The sequence below is a fragment of the Pelophylax lessonae genome, assembly GCF_965119305.1.
Source record: "Pelophylax lessonae genome assembly, chromosome: 5".
Taxonomy (NCBI): domain Eukaryota; kingdom Metazoa; phylum Chordata; class Amphibia; order Anura; family Ranidae; genus Pelophylax; species Pelophylax lessonae.
In genome coordinates, this window is record NC_138772.1 from 439,012,758 (window position 1) to 439,029,639 (window position 16,882).

Below are 16,882 nucleotides of genomic sequence, written 5' to 3' on the forward strand. Positions count from 1 at the left end.
CTGAAAACAGCCTGTTTATGTACATTTTTGCACTGCCAGTAAAAAATTGGTGCCGTCCGTAAATTTTGGACGTTCTGTCAGTAAATTTCCCTCTCGGGGGTTGGCAACACTGGGGCGACTGAACATGTCGCCCGTCATACAGGTGAGCGGGCGGCACGGCGGGGGCTCGTTCTAAGGTAAGTATTTCATAATGAGCTAGTATGCGATGCATACTAGCTCATTATGTGTTTCTCTTTCAGGTTGAAAAAAATGTTTTTATGTTTATCTATTATATTTTAATAAAGCTAAAAATGACTGGAAGATTGCTTTAACATGCTGTGCGTTCATGCTTCTAAGCCTGGCCAGGTGACACGGTAGTATTGTGGGCCTGACTCCAGGATCAAAGATGGCCGCTTCATGTGCCACGTACAGGCAGCGTCTGTTCCAGGCACTGCCCACTCACTCTATTGGCAGCATGGCGCACGGCCGGTGACGTTGGGAGAGTTTGCCGCCGTCGGGGTTGATGTTAGAAGTGGAGGTGAGTGTTACCGGCAGGGCGGGGAGTATGAGGGATTCCGGTAAGTAGTGCTGTGGGGTCAGGGAAGAGTTGTGCTGAGTGGTGACAGCTGTTGGCGAGGAGCGGAGGAGAGCCGCATTGAAGGTCAGGTATGTAGAGAGTAGGTAGGAGGATGAGGCGGTGTGCCCGGCTCTATGTGTTCTCTATGGAGCTCCCAGTCAGCGGCCTTCTTCTATAGAGGGGACTCCGCTACTACAATCCGCTTCTGGGAGAATGTCCGACATTCCTGTGTGATCGGGGCCATTGGGAATGCTGGCTGATTCATCTGTAAGAGAACCTGTCACATACACACCATTCTGTTCTAGCTTCAAGTACAACTAACTATAGGCAAAACTTTTCTTCTCCTCTTCGTTTTGGATAAGTCAATGAGGGGTTATAACCCCTGTCAGTTTTATTTTTGCAATCTGTGTCCCATTGCACAGATTTCACTTCATTTCCTGTCCCATAACCAAAACATCGTGAGAAGAACCTGTTTTGTTGCCAGAACTGGTGTCCCCGTTGCAGGATTCACCCTCTATTCCTGTTCTGGTGACAACCCAAAATTTAGGATTTTCTGTCACTTTCGGTGACTATAGTCACCAGGACAAATAAGACAAATCTCCCTAATGGAGGCATAGAACGCAATAAAAACCTTACAGGTGTAATTCTTCCTCACCACACAAAGTTTTCTACCTTTAATTATACTTTAACCAGTTCTGGACCGGAAGGATTTGCCCCCTTAAAGCGGAGTTTCAGCCTTTTCTGTGTTTATTAAAAGTCAAAGTGTAGCTGCTGACTTTTAACCACTTAACGACCAGCCACGTAGATCTGTCGGCTGACTTTGTGTGGTTATACGGGGATGATGCTCGGGAGCCGCTCGATCGTTACCCGGGGGGGGGGGGCGGGGAGGGACGGACCCCCCCCCCCCCCGCCGCCTTCCGTGGCTTTGCTTGGGGCTCCCAAGCACCCAGCCGGCAGGTCCGCCGGCTGGATGGAGTCCCGATGAATGCCGGAAACTGCATCGATCGGGTCTCCGATGACGTAACCCGGAGGCGGCGTCCATGACGTCACTTCCGGGTTACTGTGCTGCAAAAGGCGGCAGATTTGCAAAACGGCTGTATGCAAAAATGCCGTTTTTGGCGTTTTGCATACAGGGAAGTGTAGTGGAGGGGTCTAGGGTCTTTTAGACCCTCGATCCCTCCATAAAGAGTACCTGTCACTGCATATTGGTGTCACAAGGGATGTTTACATTGTGACAGCAATAAAAGTGATCAGATTTTTTTTTTTTTTTTTTTTAAAAACCTGTAATAAAGTTAAAAAAAAAGAAAAAATAAATAGGAAAAAAAAATAAAATTTAGCCGCCACCGTTAGCTCGCGCACAAAAAAAAACGTATATGCAAGTCGAGCCGCGAATGAAATCGCTGTTCAAACCACACATGTGAGGTATCGCCGCGATCGCCAGAGCATGGGCAATAATTTAAAAAAAAGAGCTACACTCTACCTCTAAACTGGTAACCGTTAAATAAATTTAAACTGTCGCAGATTGAGATCTCTATTGACCGTAGTTTGTCACCATCCCACGGGGGAGCGCAATTTTAAACCGTAACATGTTGGGTACCTATTTACTCGGCGTGACATCATCTTTCACAATATACAAAAAAATGGGCTAACTTTACTGTTTAGTATTTTTTAAATGCAGTGAAATGTGATTTTTCAAATTTTTTCCAAAAAAATGGCGTTTTAAAGACCGCCACGCAAATACCGCGTGACAAAAATTTTTGCAATGACCGACATTTTATTCTCCAGAGTCTTTGCTAAAAAAATATATATAATGTTTGGGGGTTCTAACTAGTTTTCTAGGAAAAAATACTGGTTTTAACTTGCAAACAAAAAGTGTCCGAAATAGGGCTGGGGGTAAAGTGGTTAATAAACACACACACCTGTCCCACAGTCCAGCGATGCGGCCACCTGAAGCCTCGATCCTTTCCCTCTGGTCTCAGCGGCGCTGGCATCACTGGTGTGGGCACCCGGCTGTGACAGCTTGCGGCTTCACAGTCGGGTACGCACTGCGCATGCGTGAGTTGTGCTGTGCATCCTGATTGGCCGGTGTTCCGTGAAAAAAACCTACCCGTGAGAAATGCCTACCCTCGTCACTTCCGGTGCACGGCAGTGTGTGTAACGCGGCGGTTACATTAAAACAGCTCGGCTGAAATATGAGTCCACTCCTATCCCTGTCACTTCCCTGATCTGGGCTAGTAAATATAAAAGCGGCGGCGGGTGTATGAAAAGATAAATCACGGAGCCTAGAGCCGCTTTTATATTTACTAGCCAAGATCAGGGTAGTGACAGTGACAGGAGTGAAGATGACTCATGTTTCAGCCGAGCTGTTTTAATGTAACCGCCGCGTTACACACACTGCCGTGATCATTTCATACTAGTGCGCATTGCGCATGCGCACTAGTCAGCTCCTCAGCTGTTCCATTACGTATCCGGGGCGATTCTCACGGGGTAGGTTATTCTCACGGAACACCGGCAATCTTCTGGGACCTCTGACATGTTCCAGAAGATTGCAGAGAGGGAGGGGAAGAGGAGAACTTCCGTTTAGGGCGTCACAGCGCTCCGAGCGGAAGTGGGAGCGGGTACCTGTTAAAACTAGGTACCCACACCCCCCCCAAAAAAAGACATGCCAAATGTGGCATGTCGGGGGGTTAGGACTACCTAAAGCGGAAGGGTAGAACTCCACTTTAATGACCAGGCCATTTTTTTGCGATTCGGCACTGCGTTGCTTTAATGGAAAATTGTGCGGTCCTGCAACGCTGTACCCTAATAAATGTGATGTCTTTTTCCCCCCACAAATAGAGCTTTATTTTTGGTGGTATTTGATCACCTCTTTTTTTTTTTTTTGCGCTATAAACAAACAGTGACATTTCTGAAAAAAAAAAAAACAATTTTTTACATTCTGCTATATCTAACATTCCCAAACAAAAAAAAATGTAAAAATCTAAATTTTTCACCCTTTTAGGCCAATTTGTATTCTGCTACAAACTTTTAATAAAACAAAATAGCAATAAGCGTATTGGTTTGTGCAAAAGTTATCGCGTCTACAAACTAGGGGAAAGATTTGTCATTTTTATTTTTTACTAGTAATGGCGGCCATCTGTGATTTTTAGTGGGACTGCGACAGATCAGACTCCTAACTGACATTTTTGACACGTTTGGGGGGACCAGTGACATTACTACATGCTAAAAATATGCACTGTTACTGTAATAATGACACTGGCAGGGAAGGGGGTTAACCCAGGGGTGATCAAAGGGTTAAGTGTGAGCCTAGGGGAGTGTTTACTAACTGTAGGGGGAGGGGCTTGTGAAATGACCAGAGACCTGTGATCCTATATAGAAGGATCACAGGCACTCTGATCATTTCAGGGAGAACAACGGTCTGCTGTGTTTACAACAGCAGACCGTCCTTCTCTCTCAGTGGGGAGCGATCGCGGGTGCCCGGTGGCAATTGCGACCGCTGGCCCCCGTGCATCGGCATCCCTGCTGCCTAGTGGGGGGCGGGAGCTCGCCCCCCAGCACCACACGCACGACCGACTTAGGGCTATGTCGGTTCGCGCAGTAGAGGCTGCCTGCCGCAGTAAATCTGCGGTGGGCGGTCTTAAAGGTGTTAAAGTGGATGTAAACCCTCACATATACCCAGTGAAGTGAAAAGCCTCAGATGATACAAAGATGAAACAAATCCTCCTACATAAGTTTTACTTCTATATCTGCTGTCTTCAGCTTTCTAGGCTGTTTGGAAAATGCACATCCTGTTAGAATTTTCTCTTCCTGATTCACCTGTGGGAGGGGAGTTTGGCTTTACACTGTGAGATAGCTGATTGGAGGAAAGGCACACACCCCCTCTCCACATAGGCAGAAGCTTGCAGAGCTGAGCTGTGAATAGACCAGCTCCCTGCTAATCTATAGTACCCACCCCAACACAAAATTCAGCCTGGTTTTATCTGTTGTCAGAAGTTATCATGCTGATAACAGAATAACGGAGCAGGAGAAAGCTCGGTTCACATCGGTGCGATGGAAGACATCACATGTCCTGTGGCAAGGGCACGCATGCGGCGGGGGTGTTCCTGTTACTGGGCGGGTAGGAAAGCAATGCCGGAGGCATCAGATTGCTGTCAGGTCTGTATGGAGTATGAACCTGGCAGCAAAAGGGTTAAAGTGATTGTTATCCCCAATATTTCATATTCCGTATGTTGTGCCATGTATTTGTGTTAAAAAGTATCCTGTTTTCTATATATTGCTTCATTTGTGTGAAATACCTGTGATCCTTCTAATCTTCCTGCTTTCCTATTTCAAACTGACCATGCTGGGCATGGAAGCGCATCCATTCTAGCGTAGTCAGGTTTCTGGCTGTTCTGGGAGCACAGCCTGCCTGTCCTCCAATGGTTAGCTTTGTGCTGATATGTCCCCCTGCACAGCCATTCACTGGGAAGATCAGTGGGCTGCTGTTTGCCTCTTGCTGACACATACCTCCTGTAGTTCCCACCCCCATCTCTTACGCAACTGAGAACAGAGATTGTGATCACTTATTAAAAAAAAGAAATGAGGTATTTATAAAGTTTAGGCTCCATTAACACCTGGCAATTTGGAATCACAGCAATGCTGCCTACTATTCTAAGTCTTGTGGCAGTGGCTGCAGAACATGTGACGTGCGTTTGGTGCCATTCCTTCTAAAAATCATCCCCAAACACAGTGCAATTTTGCTGCGATTGTCACATGACAGAATTGTGCTGCACACGCCTTCTAAAATTACATGACTTGTCCCCCAAAAAGGAGCAGGAGCTTCTTTTGGGTGACAAACATGCATAGAGCAGCCCATTGAAGTGAATGTGTTGCTTTATGAATGACGCACGGAATCGTGTAAAAATCGCCAAGAAGGGTCTACAAAAGTGGTTCCCAAAGTGGGCAATAACCCCCCCCTTCTTTCCCCGGGGTGGGATGGGGGGGGGGGAGTTGCTGGAGTGGTTTGGGGGGCTTTAGTCACTTCGGATGCAATTGGGGGTGTTGAATAAAAATAAGGGGGTGGTGGAAGCATGAAAAAAGAAAGAGAAGACATTTTTAAAAACTTTATATATATCTTTCATCTGTTGTGTAACATAAAATGTCAGCAATGATACACAAACATGTCTCAAAGATGGCCGTGGCTGGTGCGTTCTTGCGTGCGTTTCGTCATCACAGACGTTTTCAAAGGCGCCTTTGAAAATGTCTGTTATGACGAAACGCGTCAGTCATGCATGCACCAGCTGCGGCCTTCTTTTTGAGACCTGTTTGTGTATCATTGCTGACATGGGAGTAGCACTTCTTTTATATTCAATAAAGTCATTACATACTACGCGATTGGAGTTCCTCTTCTTTTTTGGAGGTATACAACTGATTGCTGATGATTGGTGGAGCTTAAGAGGGGGATATATTCTATAATCATCGACTGTAATTGGAGATGGGGGAAGAGCTGGATGACCACTTCATATACGCTGCTATGACAACTGCACCATACCACTCACCTGTTTGACCGCTCATTCGTTTGAGGGTCCATTCACTCTGGTAAGGGTTTTGTTTGTGTGGAGCACAGCAGTGGAATCTTGATTTAACCCTGGGAGCTGGACCTCTCCTTATACCTTCTGCTTTTGACACCAATCTATTGAAGGACTTTTTGTCCGGCCAGGGTCCTGTGACCCGGGCATGGATTCTATTCCATTTTCCTTTTTATATGGACTCATTATTGGGAATGTTTTACTTTGTATACACTTACTAACCGCTACATTGTGATGACATGTTAATGTGTTATTTGAGCGATTAGTGCACTCAGTGTTTACATGATTTTGGCGCTGCACTTTTCTGTTTTTTTTTTTTTATATCTTTTGATTAATCATATCTTTGGTGCTGGCAGCCTAGTAGTTTTTCTTCAGCCCCTGTTTTTAGGTGCTGTTGGTCTCATCGGCCTGTTACATCATTGTTGTGACCTAGCGCGACTTTTTACCCCCCTTTGTTTTTTTAAGTGTGAAAGGGGACATCTACACTGATATTAATCCTGGCACTAAACATCAGTGTCCTGATTATCAGTGCACCCCAAAAAGTGCCCATCAGTGGACATCAGTGAAGAAAAATTACCTGTTTGCAATCCTTTTTTCCCCCAAAAATTTTAGTCTTTTTTTTTTTTTATTTAGCAAAAAATAAAAAAACCCAGTGGTGATTAAATGCCACCAAAAGAAAGCTCTTCTTGTGTGAAAAAAAATACAAATTTCATATGGTTACAGTGTTGTATGACTGCACAGTTGTCATTCAAAGCGCGACAGCGCTAAAAGCTCAAAATTGGCCTGGGGAGGAAGGGGTTGAAAGTGCCCAGTAGGAAAGTGGTTAAAGGCCCATTCCAGCAGATCCTCACCAGAGAAAGCGGGTAATCCTTTCAGTGAATAGTTGATTTATGTTGTATTAAGTTGTTTATGTGCCAATAAATAAATCTATGCTGTCAAAAGGTGACACTGCAGACTGTTGTATGCCGGCAGACTTGATTTGTCTGAAGAGATCTGCAGTTTTTGCTTTTGGTTCAGAATATGCTGGTTTCATGACAGTTGATGAGCTGTAGGCTGTCTGCTTTTGTCCAGTGCTTTCTGGTTCTGTAGCATTATGGTAACTTTGTGACTTTTCTGTAAGAACATATTGGAAGTATTTTTGAAATAGAGCTGGTGACATCCACAGAGTGATTATGTCTGTAAACCCTCTAATTATCCTTTTAATTTGTGTCTCGCCACTTTTTAGTGTGTGTGTGTGTTTACCTGTGGATACATTTGTGATACCCTTCTGCAAGTAAAGAACCGCCCTAAACCATTGTTTGTTCCATATTTATTAACAAGTCACTTGCTTTTGATTCAGAGTCAGTTCACACTACTCCGACTTGGGACAAGACTTGTGTGCCCTCAAGTCGCCCCAAGTCGCTTGTCATCACAAATTCAATGTAAATTAATGAGAGCAGTCTTAATATGCACTACTGAAGTCGCTCCGACTTTAGAAAAGGTTCCTGTACTACTTCAAGGCGACGTCTATCCGACTTGTGCACATAGACTTCAATGGGAGTCGCTCCTAAGTTGGATCTAGGCCTGCACGATATTGGAAAAAAAATATATTGCGATATTTTTTTTCCAACGATATATATTGCGATATTGTGGGACCCGTCCTATATAAATATAAAGGAGGTTGGCTGCAGCCCACTTCAGAATATAACCCTGGAAGGGGTTATATAATAGATTATAAAAGGAAGAGGAAGTGATTGGTGCTGCCAGTATATATGTGAAATACAATAAATAATCTATATTGACATGGTGTGTATACAAAAAGGGAAAAGTAGATGCATGTATGTGTAGAGGAAAATAAATTATTAATATATAAATCACCTCTGAATTAATAATAATTTATTTTCCTCTACATATACATACATCTACTTTTTCCCTTTTTGTATACACACCATGTCAATATAGATTATTGTATTTCACATATATACTGCTACTGGCAGTGGTGGTAGGAGGCTGGAGCGGTGGATTAGAAAGGAGCACAGCCGCATGTCATACATTACATTACTCACTCGTCTCGTGCAGGCTGCAGCCCGCCCCACACGTTCAGTGAGTCTCACTCTCCGCCCTAGTTTTCTCAATGGCACATTCAGGGAGCCAATCACGCCGTGAGTAGCGGCACAGCGAACCAATCAGGTGTGCAGGCACGCGTGATTGGTTAGCTGTGCAGCTGTTCACGGCGTGATTGGTTGCCTGAATGTGCCATTGAAAAAACTAGGGCGGAGAGTGAGACTCACTGAACGTGTGGGGCGGGCTGCAGCCTGCAGTGGATTGGATGTGCGAGTTCTCCTCCGACCTAACACGGAAGTCTGCGAGTCCTCCTGTCCTCCTCCAAGTCCCTCCCCCTGCCTATGCAAATATCGTGACCTCGGCGATATGAATATCGCCTACGGCCACAGAACGATAGTCGATATATCGACTATCGTTCAGCCCTAGTTGGATCCTTATCTATTTTCAAGCGACTTGTTATCAGACTTTCCAGGAAGAAGAAAGAGATTAGCCAGGCATTCCCCACAGACAAAGTCGCCTAAGTCTCTTCAAAGTAGTGCACAAGTCTCTTCCAAGTCACGCTAAAAAGTTGCTCCTTCATTGGGCGACTTTCTGGTCGCGGTAGTGTGAACCGGCTCTCAGCGGAATGTTTTCTATCAATATATTTTATTGAAGCAAGAACAGAGAACAAAAAGAACCCTAAGAGCCGGTTCACACTGCCGCGACCATAAGTCGCCCCATGTCGGAGCGACTTTTTACCGCGACTTCAGCGCGACTTGTGAATTATTTTGCGCGACTTATATGACAGACGACTTTGTGTTTGGCCAATCAGAATATGATGTGTTGTGACCTAATTCCCCTTTTCGTTTTTTTTTTTTTTTTTACTCATTTCCTCACTGCCCACCAGTGCCACGTATGTGTCCACCAGTGCCACTGCCCACCAGTGCCACGTATGTGTCCACCAGTGCCACTGCCCACCAGTGCCACGTATGTGTCCACCAGTGCACTGCCCACCAGTGCAACGAATCAGTGTCCACCAGTGCCACGTATCAGTGCCACGAATCTGTGTCCACTAGTGCCACTCACACAGACCAAGCAGAGATAATGGAATATATATATATATATATATATATATATATATATATATATACACACACACACACCATATAGGCATGGCTGCAATGTGGGGAATGCCTGGCTATCTCTTTCTTCTTCCTGGAAAGTCTGATAAGTCGTGTCAATTAAGATAAGGAGGCGACTCCCATTGAATTATATGGGACAAGTCAGATCACAGGTCACCTCAAAGTAGTACAGGACCCTTTTCTGAAGTCGGAGCGACACTGATTAACATTGCTTTTGTTATGTTAAGCGACCTGGGGCAACACAAGTCCCATCACAAGTTGTGCTAGTGTGAATGGGCTCTGAACCTTCTGGGTAACAAGACGAGATACAATGCGTTAAAATAACATCGCTCTCTAGCGCCATGGGTCTCCAAACATATATAGATACACCAAACCAAGACTTCAACGCTCCACAGAGTTACACAGGGTTAGTACCCAAATACAGGACAGCATAAAACAGAAAAAAAAAACTCAGGCGCTTCGCAATCTGCAGCACCTAAATCTTACAAGTAAGGTATAAACAAAAAAAAGAGCAGAAATAATAGAGAAGAAACTCTATATCAACAGCTGAGAAGATGTTGCATAGTTAGGTTGAAAAAAGACATCTGGTTAAAAAAAAAAAAAAAAAAACAGTATTGAAAAACCCAACCATACAATCCCATATACACAATCCTATACCTGCAGTTGATCCAGAGGAAGGCAAAAAACCCCCAGCAAAGCATGATCCAATTTGCTACAATCGGATATTCCCTGGATCAACTTTACCTAACAAAATTTTACTACCCACTTGTGTGAAGTCCACCCAGGAAAGAATCCAGGCCTTTTTTAAAGCAATCTAGTGAGCTAGCCAGAACCACCTCTGAAGGGAGTCTATTCCACATTTTCACAGCTCTTACGGTGAAGAATCCTTTCCGTATTTGGAGACGAAATCTGTTTTCCTCTAGACGTAAACAGTGCCCCTTTGTCCTCTGTGTTGACTTTTAAAGTGAACAACTCAAACCCAAGTTCACTATATGGACCCTTAAGTATTTATACATGTTGATCATATCCCCCCTTAATCTCCTCTTCTCGAGAGAATAAATTCAGTTCCTCTAATCTTTTCTCATAGCTGAGTTCCTTCATGCCTCTTATCAGTTTGGTTGCCCTTCTCTGCACTTTCTCCAGTTCCCTGATATCTTTTTTAAGAACTGGTGCCCAAAACTGAACTGCATATTCCAGGTTAGGTCTTACTAATAGTGATTTGTACAGGGAGGCAAAATTTCTCTCTCTCTGGAGTCCATGCCTCTTAATAAAAGAAAGGACTTTGCTTGTGGAGGCAATGGAAACATTCATTATAAACAGCCCATGGCTCCCAGATTTGCTCAAATTGATGCTGTTTATCATTGATAATGCTCACAATTTTCTCATGGAGCATAATCCATATTGACATGATAGTAGGGATGCACCGAAATGAAAATTTTGGGCCGAAACCGAAACCGAAAATGCAGGATGCCCTTGGCCGAAAACCGAAAATGACTTTTTCCCCAAAAAAAATTTGAAATGGATAGAACAGGGACATAAACCAAAAACAGGCAGCGACGTACACCTACACCTGTCGCTGCCACCCTGTCACAGTATATGTACTGTGATGGGTTGGCAAGAGGTTAATTTAATTACCAATGGTATTTGTATTATGAGGCATGAGGGGTTAATGTATTGTCACTGCTGGTCACTCATCTATTAGTGACTGACCAGTGGCAGGTAATTAACCCCTTTGTGCTGCATTAGTGCAACCAGTGTTAATTAACACTGACACTGGTTGCACTAATGCAGCACAAAAGGGGTTAATTAACTGCCACTGGTCAGTCACTAATAGATGAGTGACCAGCAGTGACAATACATTAACCCCTCATGCCTCATAATACTAATAGCATTGGTAAGCTGCCTCAGCTCCCCTCCCCCTTCCCCCACTGCCTCAGCGTCCTCCTCCTCGGGTGTCCTCTCCTGCATTCAAAAGTCCCGCCTCTGGCCGGCGGCACCGCCTCTCAATGATGTCCCTACTACTCTGTGCATTATGAATGGACATACTAGGCGGGGGGCGGGGCGAGCGGCCGCTATAGAGAGAACTATTGTGATCCTTCACGGTCAGCTCCTCACGTCTATGTATGAATGAGAACTGAACTGAGCTGACACCGGGCGGGGGGGCGGGCGGAGCGGCCGCTATTAGCTGTGACTATGTGAGAGCTTCTCTTCCTTGTCAGCGGAGATACGTGCCTGTCAGGGAAGTGAAACTCTCACATAGTCACAGCTAATAGCGGCCGCTCCGCCCGCCCCCCCGCCCGGTGTCAGCTCAGTTCAGTTCTCATTCATACATAGACGTGAGGAGCTGACAGTGAAGGATCACAATAGTTCTCTCTATAGCGGCCGCTCGCCCCGCCCCCCGCCTAGTATGTCCATTCATAATGCACAGAGTAGTAGGGACATTATTAAGAGGCGGACGGCCGGCCAGAGGCGGGACTTTTGAAACCTGCCCTGCGCTGCGCTGCGCCCTCCTCCTTCCCCACGGCGGCCATTTTTATTTTCGGCACTGTTAACCCATTATCGGCCGAAATGAGAGAGGCTCATTTTCGGCCGATAATTTCGGTGGCCGAAATTTCGGTGCATCCCTACATGATAGCATCAAGCATTTGCTGCAGGTTTGTTGGCTGCACATCCATGATGCGATCTCCCATACCACCAACCTTCTATTGGATGAGATGTGGTGACTGTGAAGGCCATTGGAGTACTGTGAATTCACTGTCATGTTCAAGAAACCAGTTTGAGGTGATTTGAGCTTTGTGACACGATTTATTCCCCTGCTGGTAGTAGCTATCAGCAGATGGGTACACTGTAGTCCTAAAGGGATGGACATGGTCAGCAACAATACTCATGTAGGCTTTGGCGTTTAACCACTTGCCTACAGTGCACTTTCACCCCCTTCTTGCCCAGGCCAACCTTCAGCTTAGAGCGCTGTCACACTTTGAATGGCAATTGCACGGACATGCAATGAAAAGACCGAAAATTTTAAAGAAAAAAAAAAAGTAAATAAGTAAATTTTCTCCTTCACTGTTGGGCGCTGATGAGGCAGCACTGATGGACATTGACAGGTGGCGCTAATATACAGCAATGATAAGCATGGGTGGGCAGGTACTGATGGGCACTGTTGGGGCTGCACTGAAAATGAGTGCCCTGATTATCTATACAGGTCTCCTCTGTGAGGAGATGCCACCAATCAGCTCTCCTCTTCTCAGTCAGTGTGAGGTGTGAGGCAAGGAGCGCCGATTAATGGCACTCGTGTTTACATGTGATCGGCTGGGATTGGACACAAAGTATCACATGGGCAAAGAGCTACATCATTGGCTTTTTACTGAGTTCGGGTCTGGCCATGTCCCAGGGACACAGCGTGCCCACGATCGCCGCGCTGATTGTGCGTGATTATGCTGAGACTGGGCGATGTCATATGACATCAGCCCAGAACAAGAGGGGATCCCGTCCCCTGTTTATTTAACCACTTCACCACTAGGCCTATTTCGGACACTTTTTGTTTACAAGTTAAAATCAGTATTTTTTCCTAGAAAACTACTTGGAACCCCCAAACATTATATATATATTTTTTTAGCAAAGACTCTGGAGAATAAAATGGCGGTCATTGCAATATTTTTTGTCATGCGGTATTTGCGCAGCGGTCTTTAAAACGCCATTTTTAGGGGAAAAATTACATTTCACTGCATTTAAAAAATGCTAAACAGTAAAGTTAGCCCATTTTTTTTGTATATTGTGAAAGATGTCACGCCGAGTAAATAGATACCCAACATGTTATGGTTTAAAATTGCGCCCCCCCCTGTGGGATGGCGACAAACTACGGTCAATAGAGATCTCAATAGGCGACATTTTAAATTTATTTAACGGTTACCAGTTTAGAGTTAGAGTGTAGCTCTTTTTTTTTAAATGATTGCTCACACTCTGGCGATCGCGGCGATACCTCATGTGTGGTTTGAACAGCGATTTCATTCGCGGCTCGACTTCCGTATACGTTTTTTTTTTTGTGCGCGAGCTAACGGTGACCGGGGCGGCTAAATTTATTTTTTTTTTTCCCATTTATTTTATTTATTTTTTTAACTTTATTGCAGTTTAAAAAAAAAAAAAAAAAAAATCTGATCACTTTTATTGCTGTCACAAGCAATGTAAACATCCCTTGTTACATATAGTTACATAGTTAGTGAGGCTGAAAAAAGACATAAGTCCATCCAGTTCAACCTATGTGTGTGTGTTTGCTTTTAACCGTACATTGTATACCCCTGTATGTTGTGGTCTTTAAGGTGTCCATCCAATAGTTTTTTGAAACTATCAATGCTCCCCGCTGATACGACTGCTTGCGGAAGAGAATTCCACATCCTTACCGCTCTTACAGTGAAGAACCCCTTACGCACTTTAAGGTTAAACCGCCTTTCCTCTAGTTTTAGTGAGTGGCCACGTGTCTTATTGTATTCCCTTACTCTAAATAGTTTGTTCCTTATGCTAGGGTCGCCAGTACAGTATTTGTACATTGATATCATATCCCCCCTCAAGCGTCTCTTCTCCAGAGAGAATAGGTTCAGTGCTTGTAGTCTTTCCTCATAGCCGATGTCCTCCATTCCCCTAATTATTTTTGTTGCCCTTCTCTGGACTTTCTCCAGTTCCAGCACATATGTGTGACAGGTACACTTTATGGAGGGATCGAGGGTCTAAAAGACCCTAGACCCCTCCACTACACTTCCCTGTATGCAAAACGCAGAAAACGGCGTTTTTGCATACAGCCGTTTTTTAAATTTGCCGCCGTTTTGCAGCACACTAACCCAGAAGTGACGTCATGGACGCCGCCTCTGGGCTACGTCATCGGAGACCCGATCGATGCCGTTTCCGGCATTGATCGGGACTCCATCCAGCCGGCGGATGCGCCGGCTGGGTGCTCGGGGCTCCCGGTGGGAGGGGGGGGGCGTCCCCTCCCGCCCCCCGGGTAACGATCGAGCGGCTCCCGAGCCGCATCGATCGGTACCTACGGAAAGCCGACCGTCGGCTTTAAACCACGGTACCGGGATGATGCCTCTAGCTAGAGGCATCATCCCGGTATACCCCCGCAAAGTTTAGGACGTCATATGACGTCCACCCAGGGGGAAGTGGTTAAACAATGCTCAGTCGGTAGTAAGGAACCCAAAGTGTGCCAAGAAAATATTCCCCACACCATTACACCACCAGCCTAAACCGTTGATACAAGGCAGGATGGATCCATGCTTTGAGGTTTATGCCAAATTCTGACCCTACCATCTGAATGTCGCAGCTGAAATAGAGACTCATCAGACCAGGCAATATTTTCCCAATCATCTATTGTCCAATATTGGTGAGCCTGTGCGAATTGTAACCTCAGTTTCCTAGTCTTAGCTGACAGGAGTTGCACATGGTGTGGTTGTCTGGTACTGTAGCCCATCTGCTTCAAGGTTGGATGTGTTGTGCGTTCAGAGATGGTATTCTGCATACCTTGGTTGTTACAAGTGGCGGAGTTACTGTTGCCTTTCTATGACCTCGAACCAGTCTGCCCGTTCTCCTCTGACGTAAACAATACATTTTTGTCCACACAACCGCTGGTCCTTGGACATTTTCTCTTTTGGACCATTCTCTATAAACCCTACAGATGGTTGTGCAAAAAAAGATCAGCAGTTTTTAAAATACTCAGACCAGCCCATCGGCACCAACAACAATGCCACATTCAAAGTCTCTTACACCCCCTTTTGTGTTACCAAGCAATGAAACGGGTGTACCTAATAAAGTGGCCGGTGAGTGTATAGAACAGACGTACCTCCCTGGTGCTGTGTACACCACTGTTCATGTGTCGTCAAGGAGGGAGGATCAGAAAGTGAGAAATATGATAAAAACTGAACCGTTCAGTCTGAGGCATCTCTAGAGCAGTTATGCAATATTGAACGGTAAACAAGTAAACATGGCATAGACAACAATGACTTTACAAAAAAATGCCCTGGTCATGAAGGGGAGCAAAACCTTCCAGATCTCAAGTGGTTAACATTTTGTTGCACAACCTTTAGAAGCAATCATTGTAAACAAGTGTTTTTTGTAGCTCTAAGGGTCCTTTCACACGAGCGCTCCGATCAGATCCACCCGTCAGTTTTTTAGGCGGATCTGATCGGATCCTCCATGCATCCCTATGGGGGAGGGGATGTCAGCGGTGACAGATCTGCTGACACCCACTGCCATCCGCATCTAATCCTGTCCGTGAAATACGGACGGATGGAAACCCTATTTTCATCCGTCCAGGGGATCAGATGAGAGCGGACAGTCGGTCCGTTCTCATCCGATTCCCCATAGAGAGCAGCGGGGCTCTGACACCTCCCTCTCTGCACACAGAGCAGAGAGGGTCTGTCACCTTCCTGCTCAGCGGGGATTGGTGGATCGATCTCCCGCTGAGCAGCACAGAGTCCGCCGACGGAGGCGGACCATGTGAAAGAGCCCTAAGAATGAGAATTCTGTACCTACCAACACGTAATTTTGCCCACTCTTCTTGAGCAAACTGCTCTAGCTTTCTTTAGTTTTAACATTAAAGAGGCTCTAAAGGCCTAAAGAATATTCCAACCCAACGTTTCATATTCCTGATATGTGCCTGTTGTACCATGTACTTGTAAAAATGATGTATCCTTTTCTTTGTATTGCTTTGTGTGAAATCCCTGGTGTTCCTGCCAGTCGCTTTGCTTTCCTTTAAAAAACTGACCATACTAAGCACAACACACCATAGTCCGTTCTCTAGCTGTGCTGGTAATTCGGCCTGCTCTCATCCAATAATCTGACTTGTCATGACACCCCCTCCCCTGCACAGTCTTTCACTGGGACTTTCAGTGGGCTTCTGTTTCTCCTTCCCCATCTCTTATACAGCTGAGAACAGAGGAAATGTGATCAAAAGCGAAAAAAAGCATTTATAATGTGTTTTTTTTTTTTTTATCTATAAACAAATGTTTTTCCTTTCATTTCTATTTTAAACTGATTAGGTTGTTTTACAAGGTGGTCGTTTAAAATCACTTTACATTTTTTTTTACATTTATGCATTCACTGCATTAAGGTAAACCTTCCATGGTCAGCTTAAAATTAGGAAATAGAATGGACACCCACCAACCCTAATGGTATAACCGTGTCACGTCCTAAAAGATTCTATATGTATAGTCTCGAAAATTGGCTGAGTGGTAGGGGTGGGCTTGTGGTGTCACGCGCTCAGACTCGGACAGTCAGAGGAAGCTTTATTTTCATTCACAGAATACACAACTGCCTAGGAATAGCTGAGCGCCACACTCAGTTTTGTTCGGGGTGTGAGATGGGAAGTCGATCTCACAGCCAGAAGCCAGCACTGTGTACTGTATGTAGGTATTTACTTGCAGTACATACAGTGCTTAGAGACACGGCAGCACTTATGTCACTTTTACACTGCAAGTACCGGCTCGGCTCTACTCGGCCCTGCTTGGTCCGGTTTGCTTTTCCACTGCTGGTACCGCATGGTACGGTGTTGGTACGGTACGGTATGGTTTGCTTTTCCACTAAAGTAGTACTAAAGTTAAGTGGGT

At 45.2% G+C, this 16,882-nt stretch overlaps 1 protein-coding gene across 1 annotated transcript in view; it reads left to right on the forward strand.

Moving 5' to 3' along the window:
* Window positions 1–408: 408 nt before the first annotated feature.
* Window positions 409–16,882, forward strand: part of MTFR1 (mitochondrial fission regulator 1) — a 53,164-nt gene continuing 36,690 nt past the window's right edge. Inside the window, exon 1 of the mRNA XM_082259878.1 lies at window positions 409–517. The gene's annotated coding sequence lies outside the window, so the exon portion shown is untranslated. The remainder of the gene's footprint in view (window positions 518–16,882) is intronic.